The sequence below is a fragment of the Balaenoptera musculus genome, chromosome 10 (assembly GCF_009873245.2).
Source record: "Balaenoptera musculus isolate JJ_BM4_2016_0621 chromosome 10, mBalMus1.pri.v3, whole genome shotgun sequence".
NCBI classification, from domain to species: domain Eukaryota; kingdom Metazoa; phylum Chordata; class Mammalia; order Artiodactyla; family Balaenopteridae; genus Balaenoptera; species Balaenoptera musculus.
Window position 1 is genome coordinate 44,536,749 of NC_045794.1, and position 10,381 is coordinate 44,547,129.

The following is a 10,381-nucleotide window of genomic DNA, read 5'->3' on the forward strand; positions in this document are numbered from 1 at the left end:
AGGACTCAAATCAATAAAATTAGAAATGAAAAAGGAGAAGTTACAACAGACACCGCAGAAATACAAAGCATCCTAAGAGACTACTACAAGCAACTCTATGCCAATAAAATGGACAACCTGGAAGAAATGGACAAATTCTTAGAAAGGTATAACCTTCCAAGACTGAACCAGGAAGAAATAGAAAATATGAACAGACAAATCACAAGTAATGAAATTGAAACTGTATTAAAAATCTTCCAACAAACAAAAGTCCAGGACCAGATGTCTTCACTGTGAATTCTATCAAACATTTAGAGAAGAGCTAACACCCATCCGTCTCAAACTCTTCCAAAAAATTGCAGAGGAAGGAACACTCCCAAAGTCATTCTATGAGGCCACTATCACCCTGATACCAAAACCAGACAAAGATACTACAAAAAAAGAAAATCACAGACCAATACCACTGATGAATATAGATGCAAAAATCCTCAACAAAATTTAGCAAAAAGAATCCAACAACACATTAAAAGGATCATACACCATGATCAAGTGGGATTTATCCCAGGGATGCAAGGATTCTTCAATATATGCAAATCAATCAATGTGATACACCATATTAACAAATTGAGGGATAAAAACCATATGATCATCTCAATAGATGCAGAAAAAACTTTTGACAAAATGCAACACCCATTTATGATAAAAACTCTCCAGAAAGTGGGCATAGAGGGAACCTATCTCAACATAATAAAGGACATATATGACAAACCCACAGCAAACATCATTCTCAATAGTGAAAAACTGAAAGCATTTCCTCTAAGATCAGGAACAAGACAAAGATGTCTACTCTCACCACTATTATTCAACATAGTTTTGGAAGTCCTAGCCATGGCAATCAGAGAAGAAAAAGAAATAAAAGGAATACAAATGGGAAAAGAAGTAAAACTGTCACTGTTTGCAGATGACATGATACTATATATAGAGAATCCTAAAGATGCCACCAGAAAACTACTAGAGCTAATCAATGAATTTGGTAAAGTTGCAGGATACAAAATTAATGCACAGAAATCTCTTGCATTCCTATACACTAATGATGAAAAATCTGAAAGAGAAGTTAAGGAAACATTCCCATTTACCATTCCAACAAAACGAATAAAATACCTAGGAATAAACCTACCTAGGGAGACAAAAGACCTTTATGCAGAAAACTATAAGACACTGATGAAAAAAATTAAAGATGATACCAACAGATGGAGAGATATACCATGTTCTTGGATTGGAAGAATCAATATTGTGAAAATGACTATACTACCCAAAGCAATCTACAGATTCAATGCAATCCCTATCAAATTACCAACGGCATTTTTTACAGAACTAGAACAAAAAATCTTAAAATTTGTATGGAGACACAAAAGACCCCGAATAGCCAAAGCCGTCTTGAGGGAAAAAAATGGAGCTGGAGGAATCAGGCTCCCCGACTTCAGACTATACTACAAAGCTACAGTAATCAAGACAATATGGTACTGGCACAAAACAGAAATATAGATCAACGGAACAGGATAGAAAGCCCAGAGATAAACCCATGCACCTATGGTCAAGTAATCTATGAAAAAGGAGGCAAGGATACACAATGGAGAACAGACAGTCTCTTCAATAAGTGGTGCTGGGAAAACTGGACAGCTACATGTAAAAGAATGAAATTAGAACACTCCCTAACACCATACACAAAAATAAACTCAAAATGGATTAGAGACCTAAATGTAAGACTGGACACTATAAAACTCTTAGAGGAAAACATAGGAAGAACACTCTTTGACATAAATCACAGCAAGATCTTTTTTGATCCAACTCCTAGAGTAATGGAAATAAAAACAAAAATAAACCAATGGGACCTAATGAAACTTAAAAGCTTTTGCACAACAAAGGAAACTTTAAACAAGATGAAAAGACAACCCTCAGAATGGGAGAAAATATTTGCAAACGAATCAACGGACAAAGGATTAATCTCCAAAATATATAAACAGCTCATGCAGCTCAATATTAAAAAAAACAAACAACCCAATCCAAAAATGGACAGAAGACCTAAACAGACTTTTCTCCAAAGAAGACATACAGATGGCCAAGAGGCACATGAAAAGCTGCTCAACATCACTAATTATTAGAGAAGTGTAAATCAAAACTACAATGAAGTATCACCTCACACCAGTTAGAATGGACATCATCAGAAAATCTACAAACAACAAATGCTGGAGAGGGTGTGGAGAAAAGGGAACCCTCTTACACTGTTGGTGGGAATGTAAATTGTTACAGCCACTATGGAGAACAGTATGGAGGTTCCTTAAAAAACTAAAAATAGAATTACCATATGATCCAGCAATCCCACTACTGGGCATATACCCAGAGAAAACCATAATTCAAAAAGACACATGCACCCCAATGTTCATTGCAGCGCTATTTACAATAGCCAGGTCATGGAAGCAACCTAAATGCCTATCAACAGATGAATGGATAAAGAAGATGTGTTACATATATACAATGGAATATTACTCAGTCATAAAAAAGAATGAAATTGGGTCATTTGTAGAGACGTGGATGGATCAAGACTGTCATACAGAGTGAAGTAAGTCAGAGAATAACAAATATCATATATTAATGCATATATGTGGAACCTAGAAAAATGGTACAGATGAACCAGTTTGCAGGGCAGAAACAGAGACACAGATGTAGAGAACAAACGTATGGACACCAAGTGGGGAAAGTGGCGGGGGGGTGGGGTGGGGTGGTGGTGTGATGAATTGGGATTGACATATATACACTAATATGTATAAAATGGATAACTAATAAGAACCTGCTGTATAAAAAAATAAATTAAAAAAAACAAAATAATGCTGAAATTTAAAAAAAAATAGAACCAGAAATGACAGAAGTTATGGAATTAGTGGATAAGAATTTTTCAACACCTATTATAAGTTCAAGAGAAAAGAAAACAATAAATAAAATGAGGAAAGAAATAGAGACTACATAAAAGAAATGAAAAATACCACTGTATGGCCTTAACAACAAATTAGACAATGCAGTTGAAAGATCAGTGAACTTGAAGACATAGAAATAAAAACTACCTAAAGTGAAGCATAGAAAGAAAAGAAAGCTGAGGGAAAAATGAACAGAGCCTCAGTGACCTGTTGGGCAATATCAAGTACACTACCATACATGTGACTTGGAGTACTGGAAAACAATAGGAATAGAAAAGGATATCTGAAGAAATAATGGCAAAAAATTCACCATATTTAATGAAGAAAATATCAAAACACCCAGATCAAAATGTTTGATGAACCACAAGCAGTATAAACACAAAGAAAACTACATCAAGACACAGCATTAATAAAATTGCTGAAAACCAATGAGAAAAAGGACGTCTGAAAAGAAGCCAGAGAAAAAGATCATTATGTATATGGAAGCAAATATAAGAATAACAATTAACTCTCTTCAGAAACAATTCAAGACAGAAAACAATGGAATGATGCCTTTAAAAAGTACTAAATGAAAAATGTATCAATCTAGAATTCTATACCCAGTGGAAATACCCATTAAAAATGAAAGCAAAACGGGCTTCCCTGGTGGCACAGTGGTTGAGAATCTGCCTGCCAATGCAGGGGACATGGGTTCGAGCCCTGGTCTGGGAAGACCCCACATGCCACGGAGCAACTGGGCCCGTGAGCCACAATTACTGAGCCTGCGTGTCTGGAGCCTGTGCTCCACAACAAGAGAGGCCGCGATGGTGAGAGGCCCGCGCACTGCGATGAAGAGTGGTCCCCATTTGCCACAACTAGAGAAAGCCCTCGCACAGAAACGAAGACCCAACACAGTCATAAATAAATAAATAAAAGAACGTGAATTTCTTTTAAAAAAAAAGAAAGCAAAAAAGAAATTTTAATACAAATTTTTTTTTTTTTTTTTTTTTAATTACACTATACTAGGTGTGCTTTATTTATTTATTAATGGCTGTGTTGGATCTTCGTTTCTGTGCTAGGGCTTTCTCTAGTTGCGGCAAGCGGGGGCCACTCTTCATCGCGGTGCGCGGGCCTCTCACTATCGCGGCTTCTCTTGTTGCAGAGCACAGGCTCCAGACGCGCAGGCTCAGTAATTGTGGCTCACGGGCCCATTTGCTCCGTGGCATGTGGGATCTTCCCAGACCAGGGCTCGAACCCGTGTCTCCTGCATTGGCAGGCAGATTCTCAACCACTGCGCCACCAGGGAAGCCCAAAAAAGAAATTTTAAAACAAACGAAAGCTGAAAAAAGAATATCACTTGCGGGCTTCCCTGGTGGCGCAGTGGTTAAGAATCCGCCTGCCAATGCAGGGGACACAGGTTCGTGCCCTGGTCCGGGAAGATCCCACATGCCGCGAAGCAACTAAGCCCGTGAGCCACAACTACTGAGCCTGTGCTCTAGAGCCCGTGAGCCACAACTACTGAGCCCGTGTGCCACAACTACTGAAGCCCACGTGCCTAGAGCCCATGTTCTGCAACAAGAGAAGCCACCGCAATGAGAAGCCCGTGCACTGCAAAGAAGAGTAACCCCCCACTTACTGCAACTAGAGAAAGCCTGTGTGCAGCAACAAAAGACCCAACACAGCCAAAATAAATAAATAAATAAATAAATAAATAATAAAATAAATTAAAAAATAAAAAATATATATATATAGATCACTTGCATTACCAGAACCATTAAAGGAGGTTCTTCAGATTGAAGAAAGATGATACCAAGTAGAAACAGATCTACACAAAAGAATTAAGGGCATGGAAATAGTAAGCATGTGGGTAAATATAAAAGATATTTTAAAAATTGTTTAGGGAGTTCCCTGGTTGTCCAGTGGTTAGGACTCAGTGCTTTTACTTCTGTGGCCCAGGTTCAATCCCTGGCCAGGGAACTAAGATCCCGCAAGCTGCGCAGCACAGCCAAAAAAAAAATTGTTTAAAGATCAACTGTTCAAGACAAAAATAGTACTAATATATAGTGGGATATAATATATGTAGAAGTAAAATGTATGATAACAAAGGTAGAAAGGATGGGAGAAGGGAAAATGGAAGTATGCTTTTGTACAGTTTTTACATTATATATGAACCCATATAATATTATTTGAATGTAGACTGTGATAAGTTAAAGATACATATGGTAAACCCTAGAGCAACTACTGAAAAAAATAAAGAAATATAATTAATAATAGGAGATAAAATGAAATACTAAAAATAGTCCAAGGTGAGCAGGAAGAAAGGAGTAAAAATGGATAGGACAAGTAGAAAACAAATAGCATGGTGGTTGGGACTTAAACCTGACCATATCAATTGGAATTGTCTGTTTATGGACTTTGCCTATCTTTCTATTGGAGAGGTTGTCTTTTCGTGTTGATTTGCAAGAGCTCTTTATATAATAAAATGTAAATCCTTTGTTATATATGTTTTCTGCCTTTAATGTTATGCTCAGGAAACCTTTCCCTGACCAAAATAGATAGCACTTTGACAAGGAGATGAGATTAGTATAAGCTTAAACACTGACTCAGAAAACTGAAAATAGAATTACCATATGATCCAACAATCCCACTCCTGGGCATATAATTCAAAAAGATACATGCACTGTTCACAATAGCCAAGACATGGAAACAACATAAATGTCCATCAACAGAGGAATGGATAAAGAAGATGTGGCACTTATATACAATGAAATACTACTCGGCCATAAAAAAAGAAGGAAATAATGCCATTTGCAGCAACATGGATGCAACTAGAGATTATCATACTAAGTGAAGTCAGAAAGACAAATACCATATGATATCACTTATATGTGGAATCTAAAATATGGTGCAAATGAACCTATCTATGAAACAGAAACAGACTCACAGACATAGAGAACAGACTTGTGGTTGCCAAGGGGGGAGGGAAGGGGAGGGAAGAATGGACTGGGAGTTTGGGGTTAGTAGATGAAACTATTAGATATAGAATGGATAAACAACAAGGTCCTACTGTATAGCACAGGGGACTATATTCAATATCCTAGGATAAACCATAATGGAACAGAATATAAAAAAGAATGTATATATGTATATAACTGAGTCACTTTGCTGTACAGCAGAAATTAACACAACATTGTAAATCAACTATACTTCAATAAAAAAATAAATTAAAAAAAACTTAAACACTGAGAAATAAAGAGCTGTATTTAGGAAATAAATATTGCGTAGGTGAGTTTAGCTATAAAAGGCACTTAAGGGAATCATAGAACATAAGGTAGAAAGAGTAATTCAGGACCAAAACATTGAGTGCTATCTTAGTCTATTCAGGCTGCTATAACAAAATACCACAGACTAGGTAGCTTATAAACAACAGAAATTTTTTGCTCACAGTGGGAAAGGCCAAGGCAGAAGTAGGGAATTAAGAGGTAGAAACTACTATGTATGAAATAAATAAAATACAAGAATATATTGTACAGCACAGGGAATATAGCCAATATTTTATAATAACTATAAATGGAGCATAATGTTTTAAAACTGTGAATCACTATGTTGTACACCTGAAACTTACATAATATTGTAAATCAAATATACCTTGATAAAAAGAAAAAAAAGTTATTGCTCACAATTCTAGAGGCTGGAAGTCTGAGATCAGGGTGCCAGCATGGTCAGGTGAGGGCCCTTTTCCAGGTCTCAGACTTCTTGTATCCTCACATAGTGGAAGGGGGTAGGGAGTTTTGTGGGGTCTCTTTTATAAGAGCATTAATCTCATTCACAAGGGCTCCACCCTCATGACCTAATCACCTCCCAAAAGTCCCACCTCCTAATACCCTTTGGGGGCTAGGATTTCAACATATGAATTTGGGGGGACATGAACATTCAGACCATAGTAACTGCCTTGATTATCTGATGAATAAGCTTGATCTCCATTGGGTAGACCAAAGGGAATGCATTAAAGGTTGTTGTTTGATGAAATGACACCATCAGCATTGGGCTTAAAGGAAGTAAATCTTGTTGAAGATCAAAGTGTGTGGGACTGACTGGGGGAAGTGGGTGGTGGAGAGAGATCTAAGTTGGAGACCAGTTAGTGTGCTTTTGCAGTAGTTCAGACAAGTAGTGACTAGGATATCCACCTAGATAATGAATAAGGATAAGAATTATATGACTACTGTAAAAACCAATAGCCTCAAGCTTCTTTCAGTTCTGGGTTTTAGACAAATTGAATCTGAAGCACCAACATCCAAATAGGAGATATTGGATAGGCAGGTTTTAGAGGTGGCTGGTTAGAGAAAGTTTGGGAGTTATTAGCACAGAGGTAATTATTGAAATCACAAGCGTAAATGAAGTCACCAGGGGAGACTTGAGTACAGCAGAACCTTGTAGATTTCTAGAATGTTGGACTTCCAGACTCAGCCTAGTCATGTCCTCTGGGGAGCCTTCCGTGATCACCACCTGCCTGTCCCCACCCCCGCAGATGGGGAACTTAGGAGTCCCTTCTCGGCTTGTCCCTAATAGAGTATCTTTTACACTTTATTATTGTTGAGTGTTTGCTTCTTTGTTTTTCTTGAGGTTCTAGAAGGGAGGTACCAAAATTTATCCAACTTTGGGTTCTCCTGGACTATAGAAGACTCTTGAAAAATGTTTGCTGAATTTAGTCAAAATCTATGTCTTGTTGCTTTCCCAAAAAAAGAGATCCTCTAACATTTCTCTCCCCACCTCTCAGCCAATTCTATTACCCCCACTCAGCCAGTTATCTATTTGGGGTTATAATCTCCTTCCCTCCCACTGCAGTTCAGCATCTTCTTTGATCTCCAGGAGAGAATGGAAAGCATTACTGTTTCTTTTGAGAGATGGCATTACTGACAAATAAAGGTACCCTCTCGATCCCAGATTCTCTATCCTCCTCAATTTGTAGCTCTAGGTTATAGTTGGGTAGGGAAGGGAGATCTATATATCCCATCCTGGAGTGCCTGGGAGCCTGAAGAGAAAAGATTTTCTAGCTGAGTAAACCTATCTGCTAATTTCAAAACAAGCTGGAGTCTAGGGACAAGATAAGTCGCAAACATTGACCCCTCACAGTACCACCTAGTGGACAATAAGAAACTAACACATGGATTCTGAGCCTGTGAGGGTAAAAGGCCAATCCTAAAATAATTCACTTCTGGATCCCTAGAATCTTTGCTATTTACACAATAGGAGAGAGGATTCATCTGCAAGGAGGAAAGAAATGGTAAGTAAATAGTAATATAGTTTCAGGATTAAAAAGAAAGCCAGGGGCTAATGTACTTCACCATAAGCTATAAGGGTCCTTGAGGAAATAATTAAACTAATATCCTTCTATCCCACCCATCCCAAATATAAAGACCAGAAGGAAAGTGTGTGCGATGCTTCAGCCCCTCAGTATTGATTTCATCAGTGGCTTTGAAATTTATTTTCCTGCAAACAAAGGTAAGGAAAACATCTTACATTGTAACCCAATACTCATATAGTATATATCTGGAACAAAATTATCGTGAGACATATTTACTCTTATTAAGCATCAGTCTCTGCTCTATTATATTCTATTTAAGAAACAGTACTGGTCACAAGTTTCTAAATTGATTTCATTACCCACATATAGCAAAACACTAACTTATGTGCAAATTTTCATTTGCACATAAGTTAGTGTAATGTTAATCAAGTGATTAACATTGATTTTATGTAAGAAAATGTGCCCCTACAAAATTGAAAGCAAATTGGGACTTCCCTGGCGGTCCAGTGGTTAAGACTCCTCGCTTCCACTGCAGGGAGTATGGGTTCGATCCCTGCTCTGGGAACTAAGATCCTGCATGCCACACGGCCAAAAAAAAAAAAAAAAATCAAAATTGAAAGCAAATTTACCACATACCTTTCATGCTGCCAAGCCTTTGTACATACTTGCTCCCCACTACTTGTCTTTCTTGAGATGCTAGTCATGGTCTTCTTTAAGATCCAACTTCACCATTAAGCCTCCCTATCCCTGCAATCAGAATAAACAGTTTCTTTCTTAGCTCTCCCTCAACTCATTGCTGATACCTCTACTACAGCACTTAATTAAATCTGACCAGTGCTTAGTGATTTACATGACTTAACAGCTTCCTTTTTTTTTTTTTTAACAGCTTCCTTAAATGAAGGTTCTACAATGTGTAGAATTGTGTAAAATGTGTTCATAATTTCATCCCTTCAGACTAGCGCAATGATTGATGGGACCCAAAAAATATCAAAATAAACTTTAACCAAGCCACTAAAGATCCAGGAAATTTAAAGGTTTTACTGTGGTAAATACTGTGCTTTTGCAAAGCAAATAATCTCTCCCTAATAATACTTTTAAATTATAGATTCCTCTATAACATCTGAACTTACAAAGCATCAAATATCTACTTATAAGCCAATTAAATCTTATTTAAGGGACTTCCCTGGTGGCGCAATGGTTAAGAATCCGCCTGCCAATGCAGGGGACACGTGTTGGAGCCCTAGTCTGGGAAGATGCCACAAGCCGCGGAGAAACTAAGCCTGAGAGCCACAACTACTGAAGCCTGCGCGCCTAGAGCCCATGCTCTGCAACAAGAGAAGCCACCGCAATGAGAAGCCCACACACTGCAACGAAGATTAGCCCCTGCTCGCCGCAACTAGAGAAAGTCCACGCGCAGCAACGAAGACCCAACACAGCCAAAAATAAATAAATAAATAAATAAATTTGTATTAAAAAAATCTTATTTAAAATCTTTATAATTGCATAGGGGTCTTACACAAGGGAACTTGAACTTTTGGTCTCACACTGAGGTGCCCAATCAAGTTCTCAGTAACTGCTCAGGTGTGCAAGGCATACATTTTCCCTCGTCTTCTGTTTCCCCACATGGCTTGTGTCTTCATTCATTCAGCCAAATATTTGAGAATTTACTATATTGGGCACTGGGATGCAGTGATAATAAACACAATCCCAATGCTCGAGGAGCACATGATCTAATAAGGAGGAGAAGGGCTAACAAGAAAACAAGTGTGACAACATAATATAATAAATGCCACCACAAATGTAAGTGTGGAGTGTTAAGGAAGCAGGTTAAGAAAGACACCTAGGGCTTCCCTGGTGGCGCAGTGGCAGAGAATCTGCCTGCCAATGCAGGGGACACAGGTTCGAGCCCTGGTCTGGGAAGATCCCACATGCCTCGGAGCGACTAGGCCTGTGAGCCACAATTGCTGAGCCTGCGCGTCTGGAGCCTGTGCTCTCAACAAGAGAGGTCGCGATAGTGAGAGGCCTGCACACCGCGATGAAGAGTGGCCCCCACTTGCCGCAACTAGAGAAAACCCTCACACAGAAACGAAGATCCAACACAGCCATAAATAAATAAATAAATAAATAAATAAGACACCTAAATTAA

General features: G+C 38.3%; 1 non-coding gene across 1 annotated transcript; it reads left to right on the top strand.

The window, feature by feature from the left end:
- The first annotated feature begins 4,835 nt into the window (after window positions 1-4,835).
- TRNAK-UUU lies at window positions 4,836-4,907 on the top strand. Its single transcript has one exon. It is a non-coding gene; the product is annotated as a tRNA-Lys (tRNA).
- Window positions 4,908-10,381: the final 5,474 nt, after the last annotated feature.